We start from the raw sequence: 20,477 nt of genomic DNA, 5'->3' as shown, positions 1-20,477 counted from the left end.
AGTCTCTCGGTGTTCAATTATATGAATAAAATTGTACAGTACTTGTCTTTCTCTCTGATTTATTTTGCTTAGCATAATATGCTCTAGTTCCATCCACATTACTGTAAATAGCAAGATTCATTCTTTTTTAATAGCTAAATTAATGTATAATTATAGATATATATGTGTACATATATATACACATATATATATGTAATCACATCTTTTTCTATCTATTTATCACTTGATGGATATTTGGCCTCTTTTCATAATTTGGCTGTTGTTGATAATCCTGCTATAAACATTGGAGTGTGTGTATCTCTTCAAATCACTATTTTTATATATAGTAGTGCAATTGCTGGATACCATATTTTAAACTTTTTGAGGAACCTCCGTACTGTTCTCCAGAGTGGCTGCATCAAAAGTGTAAGAGGATTTCCTTTTCTCCACATCCTTGCAACACTGGTTTCCTGTGTTGTTAATTTTAGCCATTTTGACAGGTGTGAGGTGATATGACAGTAGATAATCATGAATAACAAGATTCAAAGGATAACGACATATTGCTAGAATTCTGCTCCAAATTTAAAAATTGAGCCTCGACAATATCATATTATATGACCAAAATGTCCCCCATAATCATGTCATTCAAGTTTATAGGCCTTCATTTAACCTTGTCAGATTCTAATAATTTGAGAGAACTTGGCAAATACGGCTTCACCCTTTCAGCCATTTGGTATAATTGAGCTAAGAGATGAATACCATTTCTTATGCTAGGCCTTTCCTGAGACATAAAGAATCATTAGATTTCTTCATTGCATGATCCATTTATACTTTTGTTTAAACTTCCCAATTAATTGTCCCCATCTATCATTGATTATTATTCAATACTTTCCACTTTTGGCGGGGGGAGGGGAGTCATTAGGTACAGCCACTGTGCTGGTCCATAGTGCTAGCAGCGATGCTAGTATTGCAAATGCCATCCTCTCAGGGCACCAATATTCATATACGGTAGCTTCACATAGGACAGAACTAGGGGCCATCTTAAATACTGGACAATATATCTGCCTTCACTGTCAACCCTAATTTTTCAAGAGTGGCAAAGCCAAAATCCATTCCAGTAATGCTTTAGGAGTTCTGACATAAAGATTGAAAGTTATAGTTGTGGTTTTCGAATTAAGGATCAGCTCTGATTCTGGCACCACGTTTGCAGCACTAGTTCCAGGACAAAAAATAAGGTTTATATGAGAAAAAGAATAGAATAATTCTATAGTTTTGCCGAAATTCTTCCAACCCCTGTTCTTTTTTTAATTTTAATGCTTTTTTTTTATTATATTATGTTAGTCACCATACAGTACATACCTGGTTTCTGATGTAAACTTTGATGATTCATTAGTTGCGTATAACACCCAGTGCACCATGCAATACATGCCCTCCTTACTATCCATCACCAGTCTATCCTATTCCCCCACCCCCTCCCCTCTGACGCCCTTAGTTTGTTTCTCAGAGTCCATAGTATCTCATGCTTTATTCCCCCTTCTGATTGCCCCTCTTTATAGAGGTCTCCCCTTTAGTGTTTATTTATAAGTTATCCATTATGAGTGAAGGAATGAAAAAAATAAAAGATGGGGTTTGCCAGAAAGCTGGGTAGAACTAAGTGGCCATATTGCATTCCCACAGCCCTATTTATTGGATTTAAAACAATTGTTTGCACATCATGACTTTGATTCTTGAACAGACTATTGCCTTGTTACAAGGACATCTGGAGGGTCATTTTGGTAAAAGGAAAATCCACATGGGCCCCAATCTTTGTAGGTTCTTTATAAACCATTTGAATGAAATTCAGCCAGAGCATCTCCATGATACTCAAGTTCAATCCTTTTGGTGCAAGCCTGTTTTGTTAACAATACTTTCACAAGTTAAAAGAGTAGCAGTAAGAAGATCATTTCCTTGTTTTCATTTTTGACTTGGGTCCTGGTGAACATAAGAAACCTGTTTGTCTCTACAAAAACCCCATATTGTGGACAACCCCAATTTGTATCAGTTGACAGTGTAGGTGACAAAAATCTGTCCTTCTGATACCTGGCATGAGTTATTTTTGTTGGACTGATTTAGCCCGACATTGTGGGATAGAGTGTTCCCCTCTCAAGTAGTTAATATTGGGTAGTCACAGCATAGTCAGTTTGAAAGGTTTTTTTTTTGTTTTGTTTTTGTTTGTTTGTTTTCCCCATCTTTACTACATGACCCTTCAACAAACCTCTCAGAATCAATCAAAGGGATTTCTTTTAAATCAGGAGACGGTGTCATGAAATGAAATACTATTATCTTACCCTCATGGGGCTCAGTCTCATAGATAAGGGCAGTAAGATAGCAGGAATAAGAATACTGAAATATTTGAGATGTAAATTTATAGTGAAAGCAGAAGAATCTCATAGGAGTTTCTTCTGCTATCAGAGAAATGTTGAGTCAATTCAGATTTAAAATGACTTAGGACAGCATGTCCAGTTTGTAAATAAAACTCATTTTTTTTGGTAAATCTGTGAAAGCTTCTACTAACTATATGGCTGAAGCTACAGCCTTAATGCGTATGGGTTAGGCACAGTCAACTAGGTCGAATTTTGTGCTATAATAAGCAATAGATCTATATTTAATTCCCTTTTCTTTTGTGAGCACATTCAGTACTTGATTATCTCTTTCTTGCTCAAATAAGATGATAGGTAGGGAAATAGTTAGCTAGCCTTGTGGCAGGCAGTTCTAGCAGTGGTTGTTTTAGTCCTATAAGGTCTGTTTATGTTTATTTTCCCAAGGAAGGCACTCAAGGATTGAAATATTAAGTAAATACAGTGGGGAAAGCAATACAGAAAAACTAGGTAACAGTCAAATAGTGCCTACTCTGCAACATCCAGTCAGGCTTAAGAATCCACAAAACTCATTTAGTTCGGAGCCTAGCAAATTCTTGGATTTCGTTTTCTCTCTGTGGATAAGTGGATTCCTTCAATGCATAGATTATAACCTAAGTGATAACAGTATCTAGACATAATTGAAATTGTTCCTTAAGGGACTCTACATCCTTCTTCACCTAACTGTTGCAGCAAATGAATGGAATCTATTCATGAGTGCCTTTCTAGTAACTGATTACAACAAGTTGTTGCCCACATATTGTAAAAGTGTTGCTTTTCCAGGATACTGGAGGGTGGCTAAATCTTGCTGGAGTACTTGGAAGAAATAAGGAGGGATTTCAGTGAACCTTTGCAGCATAACTGTCCAGGTATATTGTTGATTTTCTCAAGTGAATACATGTACATATTGGCTCTTGGGATCTACAGAGATGTTTAAGAAAGCTGAACATAGGTTTACAGCAGTGGTCCATTTGGTGTCTCACAGGATTTGTGACAAAAGCATTTTTAGATTTGGAACAACTGGGAAACGGGGATAATTACCTTGTTAATAGCTTTCAAGTCCAGGAAAAAATAACCATTTCTTCCATTAAGTTTTTGAACCAGTAAAACCAGTATGTTACTGGATGTGGTAAAGGGAATGATTAGTCCCCGGACAATTAGGTCTTTTAACTTTGGTGTTAGGCCATCTGTGGCTTCAGGCATTAATGGTTATAGAGGCAATTGATGAAGAGGTTTATTTGTGTCTCTCTGAGTTTTTATAGGCTCTACATTTTTTTTTCATTCTCCCAATGCCAATATTAGAAGTAGAGCATAGATTTTTGAGTACATAATTTTATTAGAGGAATCTTGTCATTATCATTCCTCTTCTATATCAAGAGCAGATCATAAGGAGTATAAAAGATCAGGTTCATGTTCCTCAGGAAATTTTAAGGTGAGGTCTCCACTGGAGGCAAAATATATTACCCCTTTAAATGTAGAGAACCCATTTCTACCTAATAGATTGACTGGACCTATAAAAAATGATATATATTTTTTTATTCTGTGAAATGTCTTGGAGTCATTGTTAGTGGTTGAGATAGATTTTTTTTTTTTAATGCAAGGCATTTTGGTCTTTTAAGTGTGGTTTCAAGTAGAGAGAGCCTGGTACCTATCACACTTTAGCAGGATTTCCGATTTATTTTGTTTTCTCTTTTAATTTAATTTAAATTAAATTAGCCAACATATAGTACATCACATACCATTAATTTTAATTGTAGTTTCTACTTAGCTATTTAACCAAATAACTGGAGAATCCTTTTGAGTCATGTTTATTCTGGGAGCAGCCTAAGGGAATAGATATGGGGACACTTGAGTGTATGTTGAAGGACCTGCATAAAACCTTGGAGGATAATCTTTTTCAGTGTACTAGTTGATTACAAATGAGGCATTCATCCCTTGGACATATTTTGATGACGAACTTATAGGAGACTGTGATGTGGGTGGCCCTGGTCTTGATTTAGGTACCTGACCCTGGCACTATTACAGGTATACCGGCCATAGCTTGATGGATTTGTTTCTGGTCTTGTTTAAAAGTTCTTTCCACATATTCAGCTATGGTTTTGTGTTCCGTCAGACTAGTCCATCATTCTTATTGAATAAAATACTGAATGTTCTAGCAATAAGAGAACTAAAATAAATAAAAGGTTACAATGTATAGAAGAAAAAAAATCAAAAATCCTTCTTGCATTATTGTGCATGTAAGTAATCCCCAAAATACATTTTGTGTATGTATTTTTTTTAATGTATTTACTTGAGAGAGAGTGAGAGAGAATGGTGGGGAGAGGGTGCGAGGGAAATGGAGAAGGAGAGAGACTCCCTAAGCAGATGCCTCAGTGAGTTCAGAGCCTGACATGGGGTTTTATCTCAGGACCCCTGCGATTATGACCTGAGCATAAACCAAGAGCCAGAGACTTAACTAACTGAGCCATCCCGGTGCCCCAATTGTGTATGTATTAACTATGAACCCAAGTGTGTTAAAACTGAAAACACTATACCATTTTAAGTCATGCTAAAAAAAACATGAAATAATCAGCATATACTCAATTACGCATGTAAAGAGTCTGTAGGCTGAAAATGTCATGTAGTGATTAAAGCAATTAAAGAAAATGTAAATAAATAGAGAAAGAGTGTTGTAAAAGATAACAACAGCTGGACATTAGTTAACATTGTGAAATAGATTTTATTCAATAACTTGTGTGTAGGAATAATGCTGAGCTCTCTTCTGATTTCTCTAGAAGTGACTGGGGAGTTTTAAAAAGAGAACAGGGAGGGGAGAGTGTTTGGGCTCAGTAGAGTCAGAGAATTGAAAAGCCATAAAAGGTTGGTCATTTGAATTCTGTTTCACAGTGTTAACTGTAGCCCAGTTGTGTATGTTTGCTGGCAATTATGAGTCAAGATTCTGTACTCCCACAGAGAATGGGAGACAGAGACACTTTTTTTTTCTGTTGTTGTTGTTTTGTTTTTTAGCACACAATGTTACATTAGGCTGAGATGTAAAACATACTAATTCCACAAGTCTATAGGTTATGATATACTCACCACAAGTGTAGCAACCATTCATCATCATACAACAATATAACAATACCATCGACTATATATCCTATGATGTACTTTTTGTCCCCTTGATTTCTTCATCTGATACCTGGACGCCTATATCTGCCACTACTCGACACCCATTTTGCTCATCTGCACCTTCCCCCTGAAAGCCATCAGTTTGGTTTCTGTATTTATGGGTCTGTTTCTGCTTTTTCTTTGGTTGTTCTTTTTTTTTTCTGTTTAAAATTCTACAGATAATTGAAATCACATGATATTTGTATTTGACTTATTTTACTTAGCATAATAGCCTCTGGTCCATTCATGTTGGAACAAATGGCAACGTGGCAATATATAGACACACATACACACACATACATATATAGTCTTCTTTTAACCAGATGGGAGTACAAAATTAGTGCAGCCATTGTAGAAAACAATATGGAGATTTCTAAAAAAATAAATAAATAAATAATGAATTCCTTATGATCCAGTAATTTCACTATTCGGTATCTACCAAAGAAAACAAAAACACTACTTTGAATAGATATGTGACTACTATATTTATTGCAGCACTCTTTATGAAAGTGGTCCTGTTGCATTCCTCCTTCCTTCCTTCCTTCCTTCCCTCCCTCCTTCCTTCCTTCCTTCCCTTCCTCTCCTCCTTCTCTCCCATTTCCTTCCTTACTTCCTCTTTCCTTCTTCCCTTCCTTCCCTCCCTTCCCTTCATTTCCTTTCATCTTTCCTTTCTTTCCCTCTTTTTTCTTTCTTTCTTTCTTTCTTTCTTTCTTTCTTTCTTTCTTTCTTCTTTCTTTCTTTCTTTCTTTCTTGTTTCCTTTCTTTCTTTCTTCTTTCTCTTTCTTCTTTCTTTCCTTCCTTCTATTTTCTTCTTCTTTCTCAGCACTGTGCTGCAGGTACTTTAAGGTAGGGTAATGTGGGTACAGAAAAACTGTTTTTCCTATCCCTATCACTGTGTATTTTCACTTTTCTGTGCTCCACCTTGCTGTTCGAATCCCCCACCGGGTTCTGAAACTTTCCTGAAGAGATTTTTGTGCATGTGCATCTATCAGATTAGTGTTTCCATGAAGAATGAGGGCTGAGACATCTTATTCCTCCATCTTGTTGATGTCATTCTCTAATAATTTATTGTATTATTATTTTGTACTATGCGTTCATCTTTCTCTTTGAAACATCTAAGCATATTTATCTTAATTTTTTCTTTAGACTCTCCCTTAAAATTAATGCCAGCATGGGGTGTTTGAAGATAGCAGAGTCGAAGAATCCTTAGATCACCTCTCCCCACAAACACACTAAGACAATAACTACATCTCTATGCCTGATTCTGAAAATGACTTGAAGAATGGCAGAACAGATCTTTCACAGCTAGCCATAGATGAAAGCCACATCAAAAATATTAGGAAGGGTAGAGACATGTTTGGGAACCAGACACCCAGCATGACTAAGTACAATTGGGAAGGACATCATAAACATGAAGAAGCCAGAGCATCCAACCTCATAACAGGAAACTATGGCACTGGGGATCTGCATTGGGAAGATGAGTCACTATAACATCTGGCTTTGAAATCAAGCAGAGCTAAATTTTGGGAACTTTATTTTGTTTTTTAATGATTTTTTATTATATTATGTTAGTCACCATACAGTACATCCCCGGTTTCCGATGTAAAGTTCGATGCTTCATTGGTTGCGTATAACACCCAGTGCACCATGCAATATGTGCCCCCCTTACTACCCATCGCCAGTCAATCCCATTCCACCACCCCTGCCCCTCTGAGACCCTCAGTTTGTTTCTCATAGTCCATAGTCTCTCATGTTTCATTCCCCCTTCTGATTACCCCCTTTCTTTATCCTTTTCTTCCCCTACCGGTCATCCTAGTTCTTATGTTCCATAGATGAGAGAAATCATATGATAATTGTCTTTCTCTGCTTGACTTATTTCACTTAGCATTATCTCCTCCAGTGCCGTACATGTTGCAGCAAATGTTGAGAATTCGTTCTTTCTGATAGCTGAGTAATATTCCATTGAATATATGGACCACAACTTCTTAATCCAGTCATCTGTTGAAGGGCATCTCGGCTCCTTCCACGATTTAGCTATTGTGGACAATGCTGCTATGAACATTGGGGTGCATATGGCCCTTCTCTTCACTACGTCTGTATCTTTGGGGTAAACACCCAGTAGTGCAATGGCTGGATCATAGGGTAGCTCAATTTTTAACTTTTTAAGGGACCTCCACTCTGTTTTCCAGAGTGGCTGTACCAACTTGCATTCCCACCAACAATGTAGGAGGGATCCCCTTTCTCCACATCCTCTCCAACAATCGTTGTTCTTGCCTTGTCTATTTTTGCCATTCTAACTAGCGTAAGGTGATATCTCAGTGTGGTTTTGATTTGAATTTCGATTTTTATTTTTTTATTTATTTATTTGACACACAGAGAGAGAGCCAGTGAGAGAGAGAACACAAGCAGGGGGAGTGGGAGAGGAAAAAGCAGGCTCCCAGCAGAGGAGTCTGATGTGGGCCTCGATCTCAGAACGCTGGGATCATGCCTTGAGCCGAAGGCAGATGCTTAACAACTGTGCCAACCAGGGGTCCCCAAATTTTGGGAACTTTAAATCTCAGTGAGGCTTAGCTCTTGGAGCTTTAAAGGTCTGTGTGCTTAACTCCAAGAGAGCCAGAGGGCAATAGGAAACAGAGTCCACACCCCTTAAGCATCAGCATAAAAAATAACTGATCTGAGACATAGCACAAAAGCAGCAGTTTGAAAAGTGCTTGGGGCAGACATGAAGATTTATTGACTAATCTTAGAGGATGTGGCAGAAGAATAGAGATCTATAGGAAATTTATCCAGGAACAAAAGTGCTGGTGGGTACCATTTCTCTCCCACTCCTTCAGCTTAGATAACAAAACTTGAGGGAGTCAGCACTAACACTCTCCATCTACCTTGCTAATACCGTGTGTGCCATCCTTCCATCCCTCAACCCATCCAACCAAGACAGGAATTCTATCAAGGTAGCCCCTTCTCCACGACACCCTACAGATGGCCCAACCATATCTGCGCCACTCTGAAGTGACTCCTGCCCTGGGGAGGGGGGATAAATAAACACATTCATCAGCAGTTCCTGCAGTGTGGCCCCTTAGCTGGCCATATAGGGAGCATGCTTTGTCTTTTGCTGTGTCTACAGGTGTGGCAGAGGGGCTAATTGCAGACAGTTCAGCTAAGTGCTTGCCCCCACCTCCAAGAAGCCTGCAGCAACCTCAGAAAGATGTCTGTGTAGCAGAAGAACCAAACTACCCAGTGCACCCACAGCAGGCAAAGTGGATTTTGCAGTTGGCTGGGCTGAAGGCCATCATTGCTCAGCTACAACAGGAAAGTGCACACAGCCCACACAGAAGACACCCCTGGAGCACCTGATTTTGGTGACTGGGGAGATTGTGCTATAGGGCATCACAGGACCTCTTCTACACATGGTCACTGATTTTAAGACCAGGAGATATAGCTGACCTATCTAATGCATAGAAACAACACAAAGAGTTATATAAAATGAGGAGATAGATGAATATGTCCCAAATGAAAGAACAAGACCAAATCACAGTAAAAAAGCTAAATAAAATGGAGATAAACACTATGCGTGCTAAAGAATTCAAGGTAATGGTCATACATCCATTTCTGTATCAGTTAGGAAGGATGTCAGGTTTGAGGTTGGTGTTGAGAAGAATAACTACTGTGACTTTCAGTGTGTTGATGAGACTTCAGATGTGAGGCCTTCTGGCCAGGCATCTGTGATTTCATATTGTTAGGGCAGTCACTGTATTCCTGTGGGTTGCTTCTTTCTATAGTTTGCTGTGGCTGAAGCAAAGAAAAAAGGCATATGCAGATTTCTACAGAAATTATGACTCCATGGAAGATTTTGAGGAGATAAAGAAAGCTGGTAACTTTCAGAGTGTAAAGTGATTTTGCAATGTAAAGAATTATTTGGGTTAAGTTCCATGGAGAATTGTCACTGACCTATGTTCCTGAACTATGAAAGATTTTGGGCTGTGGCATAATTTTTTAAAAGATTTTTATTAATTTATTTGAGAGAGAGAGAGAGTGTGAGAGAGAAACAGCAGGGAGGAGAGGGAGAAGCATAGGACATAGGACTTTGACCTGCTCCCAAGGCAGAGGCTTAATGAATTGAGCCACCCAGGTGCTCTGGAATAGTTTTTCTTGATAAATAGACAAGTATTCAATAATTTAAAAAAATGGTCATCAAGATACTCACCAACTTGAAGAACAAGTGGATAAACTCAGTGAGAACTTCAACAAAGAGATAGAAAATAAAAAAAAATGATCAGTCAGAGCTGAAAGTTTGAATAACAGAAATTTAAAAATGCACTGGACGCAATCAAAACCAGATTAGAGGATGCATATGAACAAATCAGCAATCTCAAATACAAGGTAATAGAAAGCAAATCAGCTGAACACCAAAAAGAAAAAAAAAAAAGAAAAAGAAAAAGAAAAAATCAGAATTAGTTAAGGGAAGTCAATGTAATAACTTTTACATTATAGAGATATCAGAAGGAGAGGAGAGAGGAGACAAAAACCTTATCTGAAATATTAGCTGGCTGAGTAATATATCTTACCATTTACAACAACATGGTTGGAACTAGATGGTATTATGCTAAGCAAAATAAGTCAATCAGAGAAAGACAATTATATGATTTCACTTTTGTGGAATTTAAGAAACAAAACAGAGAATCATAAGGGAAGGGGAGTAAAACTATAGACAAAATATGAGAGAGAGACAAAACATAAGAGACTCTTAACTCTAGGAAAGACACTGAGGTTTGCTGGAGGGGAGGTGGGTGAGGGTATAGGGTAACTGGGTGATGGGCATTAATGAAGGCGCATGATGTAATGAGCACTGGGTGTTACATGCAACTGATGAATCACTGAACTCTGCCTCTGAAATAATACATTATCTGTTAATTAACTGATTTTAAATAAAATGACTTTTTAAAAAATGAAATAATAGCTGCAAACTTCCCTAATATGGGGAATAAGAGAGAACCCAGGCCCAGAAAGAGCAGAAAGTCCCTAAGATGAATCCAAAAATGTCTACACCAAGACACATAATAATTAAAATGTTGAAAGTAATAATAAAGGAGAATATTAAAAGTAACAAGAGGAAAGAAAACAGTTACATACGATGGAAGTATATGAGGCTATCAGCTGAACCTTATATCATAACAACCTTTACAGTCCAGAAGGGATTGGCATAATACATTAAAAGCGCTGAAAGAAAAACCCTACAGCCAAGAATACTGTACCTGGCAAGGTTATCACTCAGAATAGAAAGAGAGATAAACAGTGTCCTAGACAAATGAAAATTAATGGAGTTTATCAACACTAAGCCAATATTATAAGAAATGTAAAATTGAATCTTTTTAGTAGAAAGGAAAGACCTTAAATGGAAGTAAGAAAATTATGAAAAGAAAAAAAATCACAGGGAAAGCATAGTTTAAAGGTAGGAGAGTAACATTTATAAAGCTAGGATAGAGCTTTAAACACAAATGCAATAAAATCAATTAAATATAGAAAAATTAATCAAGGCATATAGAAAATAAAATGAGGTAAACTATGACATCATTTGTATAAAATGTGGAGTTGGCGTAAAAATTTTGTGCTTTTAGAGTGTCTGTGAACTTAGGCAACCAACTTAATAGAGACTGTTTTACACATAAGATGTTATGCATGAACCCAAATGCAACCACAAAACAAGAAGAAAAAACACAAACACAAAAACAAAAGCGAAAAACAAGACAAAACAAAACACCCTATAATAAATACAGAAAGAATATATGAAGGAATCCAAGCATAAGACTAAAGAAATCCATGATTTCTTTAGCAGTGTGTAGGAAACAACAGAGAGTAAAGCAGCCAGGTGCTAGCAGTGGTAGCACTATCTCACTACCTCCCTTTATCTAGAGGGGAGGGAGTGGTATGTACAGAACCAATAGAGCTGTCCAAGGGGGTTATGACCTTAGTGAAGGAATGCAGTCACTCCTCAAGCCCAGCCTGGTTGGAGCAGGGCCATAACTACTCTGAACTCTTCCCTCTTTCCTCTGATCTGCAGGTGCCTCTCACAGATCAAATATAACAGGAAGCCAGAATACAAGGGAAATGGGGCGATGCAGCCTGGATAGTGGTCCACACAGGCCAGGAGAGTGTAACCAGCACAGAACCCATGGCAGGGGCCCACAGCATCCAGGTGCTCCTTTTCCCCAGGACACTGCAGGAGATCTGTCAAGGATCTGTGAAAGAGAAGTAATGTGTCTTCTTTTTGGGTCCAGAGAATTAAGACTGCTGTTCTTCCAGCTTCCATGCCAAACTCTCAGAGCTGCCCTTGACTTCTCCATCTCCTTTCACAACCAATTCTTCAACAAATTCCTGCTGGCTTACCTTTGAGGTATGTCAGAATTAGACCATATCTCCTTACCAGATATTGTTCCACCTCAGCTCAAATTTCCACCATTTCTCACTTGGAATATTACAATATTTTCCTAATCGGCCATAGATTACTTGTCCATGATGTTCTCTGACTGTGTCTTGTACCACTACATCAACCATGCCAGCCTCATCAGTGTCACTTGAACATGCTGTGCCCACTTCTCCCCTCAAACTCTTTCCTTTAACGCTTCATTTTTTGAACAAACTCTCTCTGAATGTACTGTTCCTCCTTTACTCATTAAGGTCTCTATTCAAATGACCCCTTGACAGAGATGTCTTCTCTGACCATACTATATAAAAAGGCAACCATCTCTATTTTTCTTCCCTTCTTCACTTTTCTTCATATCACTTATCAACATGTTACATATTGAGTATTTATTATTTCTAATGTTCCCCAACTAGAATGTAAGCTCCATGAAAGCACTGATTTTCTTTTTTTCCACTGCTTTAGCTCCAGTGCCTAAAACAGTACCTGCCATATAGTAGATTCTAAAACAAAACAAAAACAACAACAAAAATTATGGAACAAATAAACAAACATGGCCTCTAATGTCATATGCACCTGAACATGCATGAAGAAATTCTGATGCTTTTCATACCTCAACAAAAAATCATTGAATTGTCACCACAGAAACACTGTCTTCTACCATGATTTTCTCTACTCAAGCTTAGAGGTTAGTGAGGCATGCTCGAAAATTTTGGAAAAAGCAAGACCTTGCCCAATTGCTCATGTGCTATAGGGATTTTAGTTTTCAATATATTTCATATGAAAATTTATATGCCTTTGACTTTTTTATATGCAAGTTGTAGAGTTGGTGATTACAGACTAAATGCTCTAAATTATTTAAAAAATGTCTAGCTCATTTCTTGTGGTGAGATGACTACCTTAGTTATTTTTATATCCAGCTGTCTCAAGTCAGAGAACCATCTGACAAGTGCTCCTCTTCAAATACCTGTTGTCCCGTCTTCTCCAGTTTCATGCCCACTTTGCATTGTAGCATCTCAGAGTCTCTGGGCACCTGAAATGGTGGTTATCTTGTCTCTTTCATAAAAGCTTCATTTTTCTACATCCTCTCCCCTGGAGTTCTAGTTTTCATTTTAAAGTAATTTATTCAGTTTCAAAATTTTATTTTCATAGTGTATTTATTAATGTGGTTGACTTCTTTAAATATTTTATTTACTTATTAGAGAGACAGAGCGAGAGAGAGAGTGGCATGAGCATGAGTGGCAAAGGACAGAGGGAGAGGGAGAAGCAGGCTTCATGATGAGCAGGGAGCCAGACATGGGGCTTGATCCAGGACTCTGGGATCATGACCTGAGCTAAAGGCAGAACTTAACCAAATGAGCCATCCAGGCACCCCAATATGGATGATTATTTTAAATATGCTGGGTGTTGTATTTAACTGATGAATCACTGAACATTATATCAAAAGCAAATGATGAACTATAACTTGGCTAATTGAATTTAAATTAAATAAAAATAAAGAAACAGAAATAAATAAAATATTTATTTATTTATATAAGACATTTAGTTTGTTCTACAACAAAATATATGCATGTTGGAGAGCTGTTAAAGTAGAAGATGAACATTTAAAATTATGAATATGAGAATGGAAATAAGTGAAAGAACCACAATTTAATTAGAATTGAATCATAATTCTTCTGAATGATCATGTACTTAATTATTTTATTTAATGATTTCCCTTAAACAATTAAGACATATTATGTAATGGTGCTCTTCCAACAAGAGGGGGTCACACACACATAGTCGAAAGTTCAAGATGAGTGCTTTCCCAATCCATCTGGAAAACACTTTGCTATGAATTTCTCAGGGTTAAAAGGTTCAACTCTATGAGTTACATATAAAAAAAGAAAGACAATTATCATATGATTTCTCTCATCTATGGAACATAAGTACTAGGAAGATCGGTATGGGAAGAAAGGGATAAAGAAAGGGGGTAATCAAAAGGGGGAGTGAAGCATGGGAGACTATGGTCTCTGAAAAAAAAACTGAGGGCTTCAGAGGGGAGGGGAGTGGGGGAATGGGATAGACTGGTGATGGGTAGTAAAGAGGGCACATATTGCATGGTGCACTGGGTGTTATACGCAACTAATGAATCATCAAACCTTGCATCAGAAACTAGGGATGTACTGTATGGTGATTAATATAATGTAATAAAAAACATTAAAAAAAAAGAACTCTTTATTAAAACCTTCAAACATAAGTCACATGCTTTATGAATACATATTAGTCAACAGAATCTCTTCAACTAGGACTATCTAGATAATTTTAGGAATAACTAAATAACTATCTAGTTAATTATCTATCTATCTAGATAATTTAAGACTAACTAGATAATTTTTATTCTTCGGTGAAGTGATATTTTGACTGTTTCAAGGATTCCCTCAGCCATTCCTCTAGGAATTCTGAAGGGGCCATGCTTAATATTGTTGACACAGTTGAAATTTGACATAAAGATTGTAAGTTTTCCACAACTCAGCTTTGTATCTCTGTAATACAATGTCAATTGATGGCTTCTTTTTTTTAATAATAATATTTTAATATGTTATGTTAGTCACCATGTATATCCTCAGTTTTTGATGTAGAGTTCCATGATTCATTATTTACATATAACACCCAGTGCACCATGCAATATGTGCCCTCCTTAATACCCATCACTGACCTATCCCAGTCCACCAACCCCTCCCCTCTGAAGCCCTCAGTTTGTTTCCAAGAGTCCATAGTCTCTCATGATTCATTCCCCCTTCTGTTACTCCCCCTTCACTCTTCCCTTCCTTCTCCTACCAATCTTCCTGCTATTTCTTATGTTTCATAAATGAGTGAAACCATATGATAATTGTCTTTCTCTGCTTGACTTATTTCACTTAGCATAATCTCCTCCAGTCCCATCCATTTTGCTGCAACTGTTGGGCAATCATTCTTTCTGACGGCTGAGTAATAATCCATTGTATATATGGACCACATCTTCTTAATCCAGTCATCTGTAGAAGGGCATCTTGGTTCCTTCCACAATTTAGCTATTGTGGACAACGCTGCTAGGAACATTGGGGTGTCTATGGTCCTACACTTTACTACGTCTGTATCATTGGGGTAAATACCCAGTAGTGCAATTGCTGGATCATAGAGTAGCTCTATTTTTAACTTTTTAAGGGATATCCACTCTGTTTTCCAAAGTGGTTTACCAACTTGCACTCACACTAACAGTGGAAGAGTGATCCCCTTTCTCCACATTCTTTCCAACATTTGTTGTTTCCTGCCTTGTCATTTGCTGCCATTCTAACTGGTGTAAGGTGATATCTCAATGTGGTTTTGATTTGAATTTCTGTGATGGCTAAAGATTTTGAACATTTTTTCATGTGTCTGTTAGCCATTTGTATGTATGTCTTCATTGGAAAAGTGTCTGTTCATATCTTCTGCCCATTTTTCAATTTGATTATTTGTTTCTCAGGTACTGAGTTTGAGAATTTCTTTGTATATCTTTGATACTAGTCTTTTATCTGTAGTGTCATTTGCAAATATCTTTCCCATTCCATGGGCTGTCTCTTAGTTTTTTTGACTTTTATCTTTGCTGTGCAGAAGCTTTTTATCTTGATGAAGTCCCACAAGTTCATTTTTTCTTTTGTCTCTCTTGCCTTTGGAGATGTGTCATGAAAAAAGTTGCTCTGGCCAATGTCAAAGAATTTGCAGCCTATGTTCTCCTCTAGGATTTTGATGGATTCCGGTCTCACATTGAGGTCTTTCATTCATTTGGAGTTTATCTTTGTATATGGTGTGAGAGAGTGGTCAATTCTCATTCTTTTGCATATAGCTGTCCAATTTTCCCAGCACCATTTATTGAAGAGACTGTCTTTTTTTCCAATGGATGGTTTTTCCTGCTTTGTCAAAGATTAGTTGCCCAAAGAGCCAAGGGTCCATTTCTGGGTTCTCTATTCTGTTCCATTTTTCTATGTGTCTGGTTTTGTGCCATTACCATGCTGTCTTTGTGATCACAGGTTTGTAGTATAACTTGAAATTTGGTAACGTGATGCCCCCAGGTTTGATGATTTCTGAAATATTTAATGTGTGAGCTGCTAAGTTGTTAGTCGTCCTTCTGAGTGTGTACTATTCACTGGAAAATTTTATTATGTTACTTCAGTCATTTTTTTAAAGATTTTATTCATTTATTTATTTTTTTATTTATTTAACACAGAGAAAGGGGGAGGGAGAGAGAGAGAGTGAGCATGAGCAGGGGAGCAGCGGGCTCCCTGCTGAGCAGGGAACAGGATGTAGAGCTCAATCCCAGGACCCTGGGATCATGACCTGAGGTGATGGTAGACATTTACCTGGTTGGGCCACCTAAGTGCCCCTATTTCATTCATTTTATTTTATTTTTTAAAATAATTCTTTTTTTAAAGATTTTATTTATTTATTGACTGAAAGAGACACAGCCAGCGAGAGAGGGAACACAACCAGATGGAGTGGGAGAGGAAGAAGCAGGTTCTCAGTGGAACAGGGAGCGCAATGCGGGGCTTGATCCCAGGACTGGGATCACGCCCTGAGCTGAAGGCAGACATTTAATGACTGAGCCACCCAGGCACCCCTATTTCAGTCATTTTTTAAAAAAGGAAACGTGTAACAAGTTCCTAGTGTTCTAGTTACATAATATATTTTCAATTTTTTTGAAATATATCAACACTTTGGAAACACCTATAATGCCTTCTGCTTTTAATTTTATTGTGTTATAAATATTTTCGATCATTCATATTTTATATCACAAATCAGTCTTTTTTCTTTTTTTTTACTTTCTCTTTTCTCTGTGTGCTCAAATTTTTTAAATTATGAACTATTCCAAAGGTAAAGTTTATTTTCTACTATCAAAAAAGAGCATTAGTTTTTGCTGGCCACCTTGATCTGTTCTATATTCATTACAAAGAGATCAGGGAACTTTAAGAGTGGGAAATTATTTTGCAAGGCAGGTCTAGAAAATTAGGTCAATAGTTAGATCAGTGGCTTAGGATCCTTGGTAAACATGACAATCACTAAATGGCCTGCTGGTCAGATTCTTGAGCCCATTTTAACAGACTCCAATTCTGCTAATCTTAGATGGGCACAAAAGTTATATTTTGTGACATCAGCAAACGATTCTAATGCAAGTGATCAGAAAACCACTCTTTGGAAGCACTGAGATAGAGTGAAGACTATTTTTACAGGAGTAAAAGGAATTAATAGTCCTAATAGATACATAGAACAAAGTAGCACTGCTAAATTTATCTGCTTCCTGATTTATCATCATACCCATTAATTAATTTTGCAGGGAATTATCCTGAGGTATCTATGTGCTTGGTGATTTTTTTTTTCATTCTAGGGATGCAGACACTGACTTTTTTCATGGAATCAACATGAAACTTTTGGAAATGCTAAAATGTACATTACCATTTAATATTACTCATGAAGATAATTGATGTACACAGTTCCTTGTCCTTCATCAGCACATCATCATCAGCACAGGACGATCAGAAATAAATTCTAATGGAGAAAGGATACACTTTTTTTTTCTTCAGATAAACTCAGTAAAGTGAGCAGACTTCCCCAGGATATTGAAGAGATTATTATTATTACTATTTTTTAACTGACAAAACGCCCCTTTCCTGGTGCATCTCTCTTTTGCCTATGGGTTACAGTGGAATTTCTGCCATTTACCTGGAGGACTGACACCTCCACCTCCCCATTAACTTTTTCAGTGCACTTATAACTTCCTTATTCCTAAGACTGTAGGCAAGAGGGTTTAGGAGAGGAGTGAGGACAGTTCCAAACAGAAAAAGACCCTGATTCAACTTTGGACTATTGGCAGAACCGGCTCTCATGTAAATGCATATACCTGGACCAAAATAGAGACCCACTACACAGAGATGAGAGGAGCTGGTGGCCAGAGCCTTGTTCCTGCCTTCTGGGGAGTTCATTCGGAGTACAGCAAGGAAGACGACAACATAGGAAGACAAGATGAGAGAAAAGGGCAGCAGCAGAACAATGATGCTTGTTATCACCAATGCCTTCTCATAGGTTGAGATACCCTCACAGACAATCCTACGCACAGTCATGACTTCACAGAAGAAGTGGGGAATCTCTCTGGGGCTACAGATATTAAAATGCAACGTAAAAGCAGTGTGGCCTAGTGAAGTAAGTGCCCCTCCAGCCCAAGACATGGCAATCACTTGTAAGCAAACCCTAGGGTTGATAATGATTGGGTATCGGAGAGGATCACATATAGCCACATAACGATCAAAACACATGAAAGATATAAGGATGCATTCTGCAATGGCCACAGTCAGGGAGGAGAAAATTTGAGTCCCACAGGCCAGGAATGATATGCTCTACCATCCAGAGAAGAAGTTGGCCTCCATCTTGGGGACAATGCTAGAGATCAATGTTAAGTCCATCATAGAGAGCTGACTTAGAAGGAAGTACATGGGGGTGTGGAGATGGGAATACAACCAAATGAGGAGGATCAGAAGAGTGTTGCCAGTGAAGGTGGCCATGTAGATCAGGAGAATGATGGAGACCATGGCTGTCATGTGTTTAAATTCAGGGAAGAATCCAAGGAGAATGAAATCTGTGATTTCTGTCTCATTCCCACTCCTCATGGCTCTATCTAATGGTAACAGAATGAGAAGAGATTTATTAACAATATCATAGAAATGAATCAGTTTCTTACTAAATTTTAAGGACAATGGCAAATATAAAAATACTCACCCAGGATCACTTGAAATAGTTCTTACTTTTTTTTTTCTTTATTCCTTATCCATGATTTAATGTGCTTTAGAAACCAGAGGGTACTTATTAAATGCATTCCATTAACTTTGTGTATTAAAGGCATTTTCATATATTAAAAGGAACTGGACAATTGTAGTCTTTATGTTGTTGCTGTTGCTTACAATTAAAATATGACGAAGAGTTGATAAGTCACAATCTTCCACTGCACTTTGTTTAATTTTTTCACTATTTTACAAAATTATGCTATTGTCATTCTCATCTTTTTAGTGATTTCCATAGTAATATTTTTGAGGAAAAATTTACACTTATTTCCAGGTCAGATATTATAGACTTCATTTGACTATGAAAAGAATTGCTAATTTATTTTATAGAAAGATTTCTTTTTATAATTTTAAAATATTTCTACTTTACTTAAGCCTTTTGGCTCTGGATATTATAATTTAAGGGAAAATTGATTATGCCTAAACATTGTGTTATGCACATTTATGATAATTTAAGCTTTTAATCTAATTAGCCTTATATTCCATCCAGGCAAAACACTTACTGTATTTTCATGGTCTATAGTAAATTCAGATTATCAATGAGGGAAGGACGCCTGGGTGGCTCAGTCCTCAAGCATCTGCCTTGGGCTCAGGGAGAGATCCCTGAGTTCTGGGATCAAACCCTGCATTAGGCTCCTCCCCTGGGAGCTTGCTTCTTTCTCTCTCACTCCCCCTGCTTGTGTTCCCTCTCTCCCTGGCTGTCTCTCTCTCTGTGTCAAATAAATAAATAATCTTAAAAAAAAAAGAATAGTATGAATTTACAACAGCAAGAACCATAAAAGATCACATAGAAAGGAAACTTTCTCTCCCTATTGATAATCATTTTTTAAGATTTTATTTATTTATTTGACACAGAGAGAGAGAGAGAGAGGCAACAAAAGAGAGAGGGAACACAAGCAGGGGGAGTGGGAGAGGAAGAAGCAGGCTCCCAGTGGAGCAAGGAGTCAGATGCAGGGCTCTATCCCAGGACCCTGGGATCATGCCCTGAGCCGAAGGCAGATTCTTAACGACTGAGCCACCCAGACACCCCTTAAATCATGTTTTAAAAACCATCCTAAAAAAGGTACTAAAATATAATATTCCAATTTAAACAATTTATGGAGACCAACGAGAATGAAAACACAACGGNTGAATACACAACGGTCCAAAACCTATGGGATACTGCAAAGGCAGTCCTAAGGGGGAAATACATAGCCATCCAAGCCTCACTCAAAAGAATAGAAAAATCTAAAATGCAGTTTCTATATTCTCACCTCAAGAAACTGGAACAGCAACAGAGGGACAGGCCTAACCCACTGACAAGGAAGGAGTTGACCAAAATTAGAGCAGAAATCAATCAATTAGAAACCAGAAGTACAGTAGAGCAAATAAACATGACTAGGAGCTGGTTCTTCNGACGAGGAGCTGGTTCTTTGAGAGAATCAATAAAATTGATAGACCACTGGCAAAACTTGTCCAAAAACAAAGAGAAAGGACTGAGATTATTAAAATTATGAGTGAAAAGGGAGAGATCACGACCAACACCATTGAAATTGGAAAGATTATTAGAAACCTTTATCAACAGCTATATGCCGAAAAACTAAGCAATCTGGAAGAGATGGAGGCCTTCCTGGAAACCTATAAACTAACAAGACTAAAACAGGAAGAAATAGATTTCTTTTTTTTTTTTTTTAAAGATTTTATTTATTTATTCGACAGAGATAGAGA

General features: G+C 37.5%; 1 pseudogene; it reads right to left on the bottom strand.

Moving 5' to 3' along the window:
* Positions 1 to 17,654: 17,654 nt before the first annotated feature.
* LOC100482894 lies at positions 17,655 to 18,599 on the bottom strand (annotated as a pseudogene).
* Positions 18,600 to 20,477: the final 1,878 nt, after the last annotated feature.

The sequence above is a fragment of the Ailuropoda melanoleuca genome, unplaced genomic scaffold (assembly GCF_002007445.2).
Source record: "Ailuropoda melanoleuca isolate Jingjing unplaced genomic scaffold, ASM200744v2 unplaced-scaffold2864, whole genome shotgun sequence".
Lineage (NCBI taxonomy): Eukaryota > Metazoa > Chordata > Mammalia > Carnivora > Ursidae > Ailuropoda > Ailuropoda melanoleuca.
The sequence above is the reverse complement of the archived record's forward strand: the minus strand, read 5'-3'. Positions and strand labels throughout refer to the sequence as shown.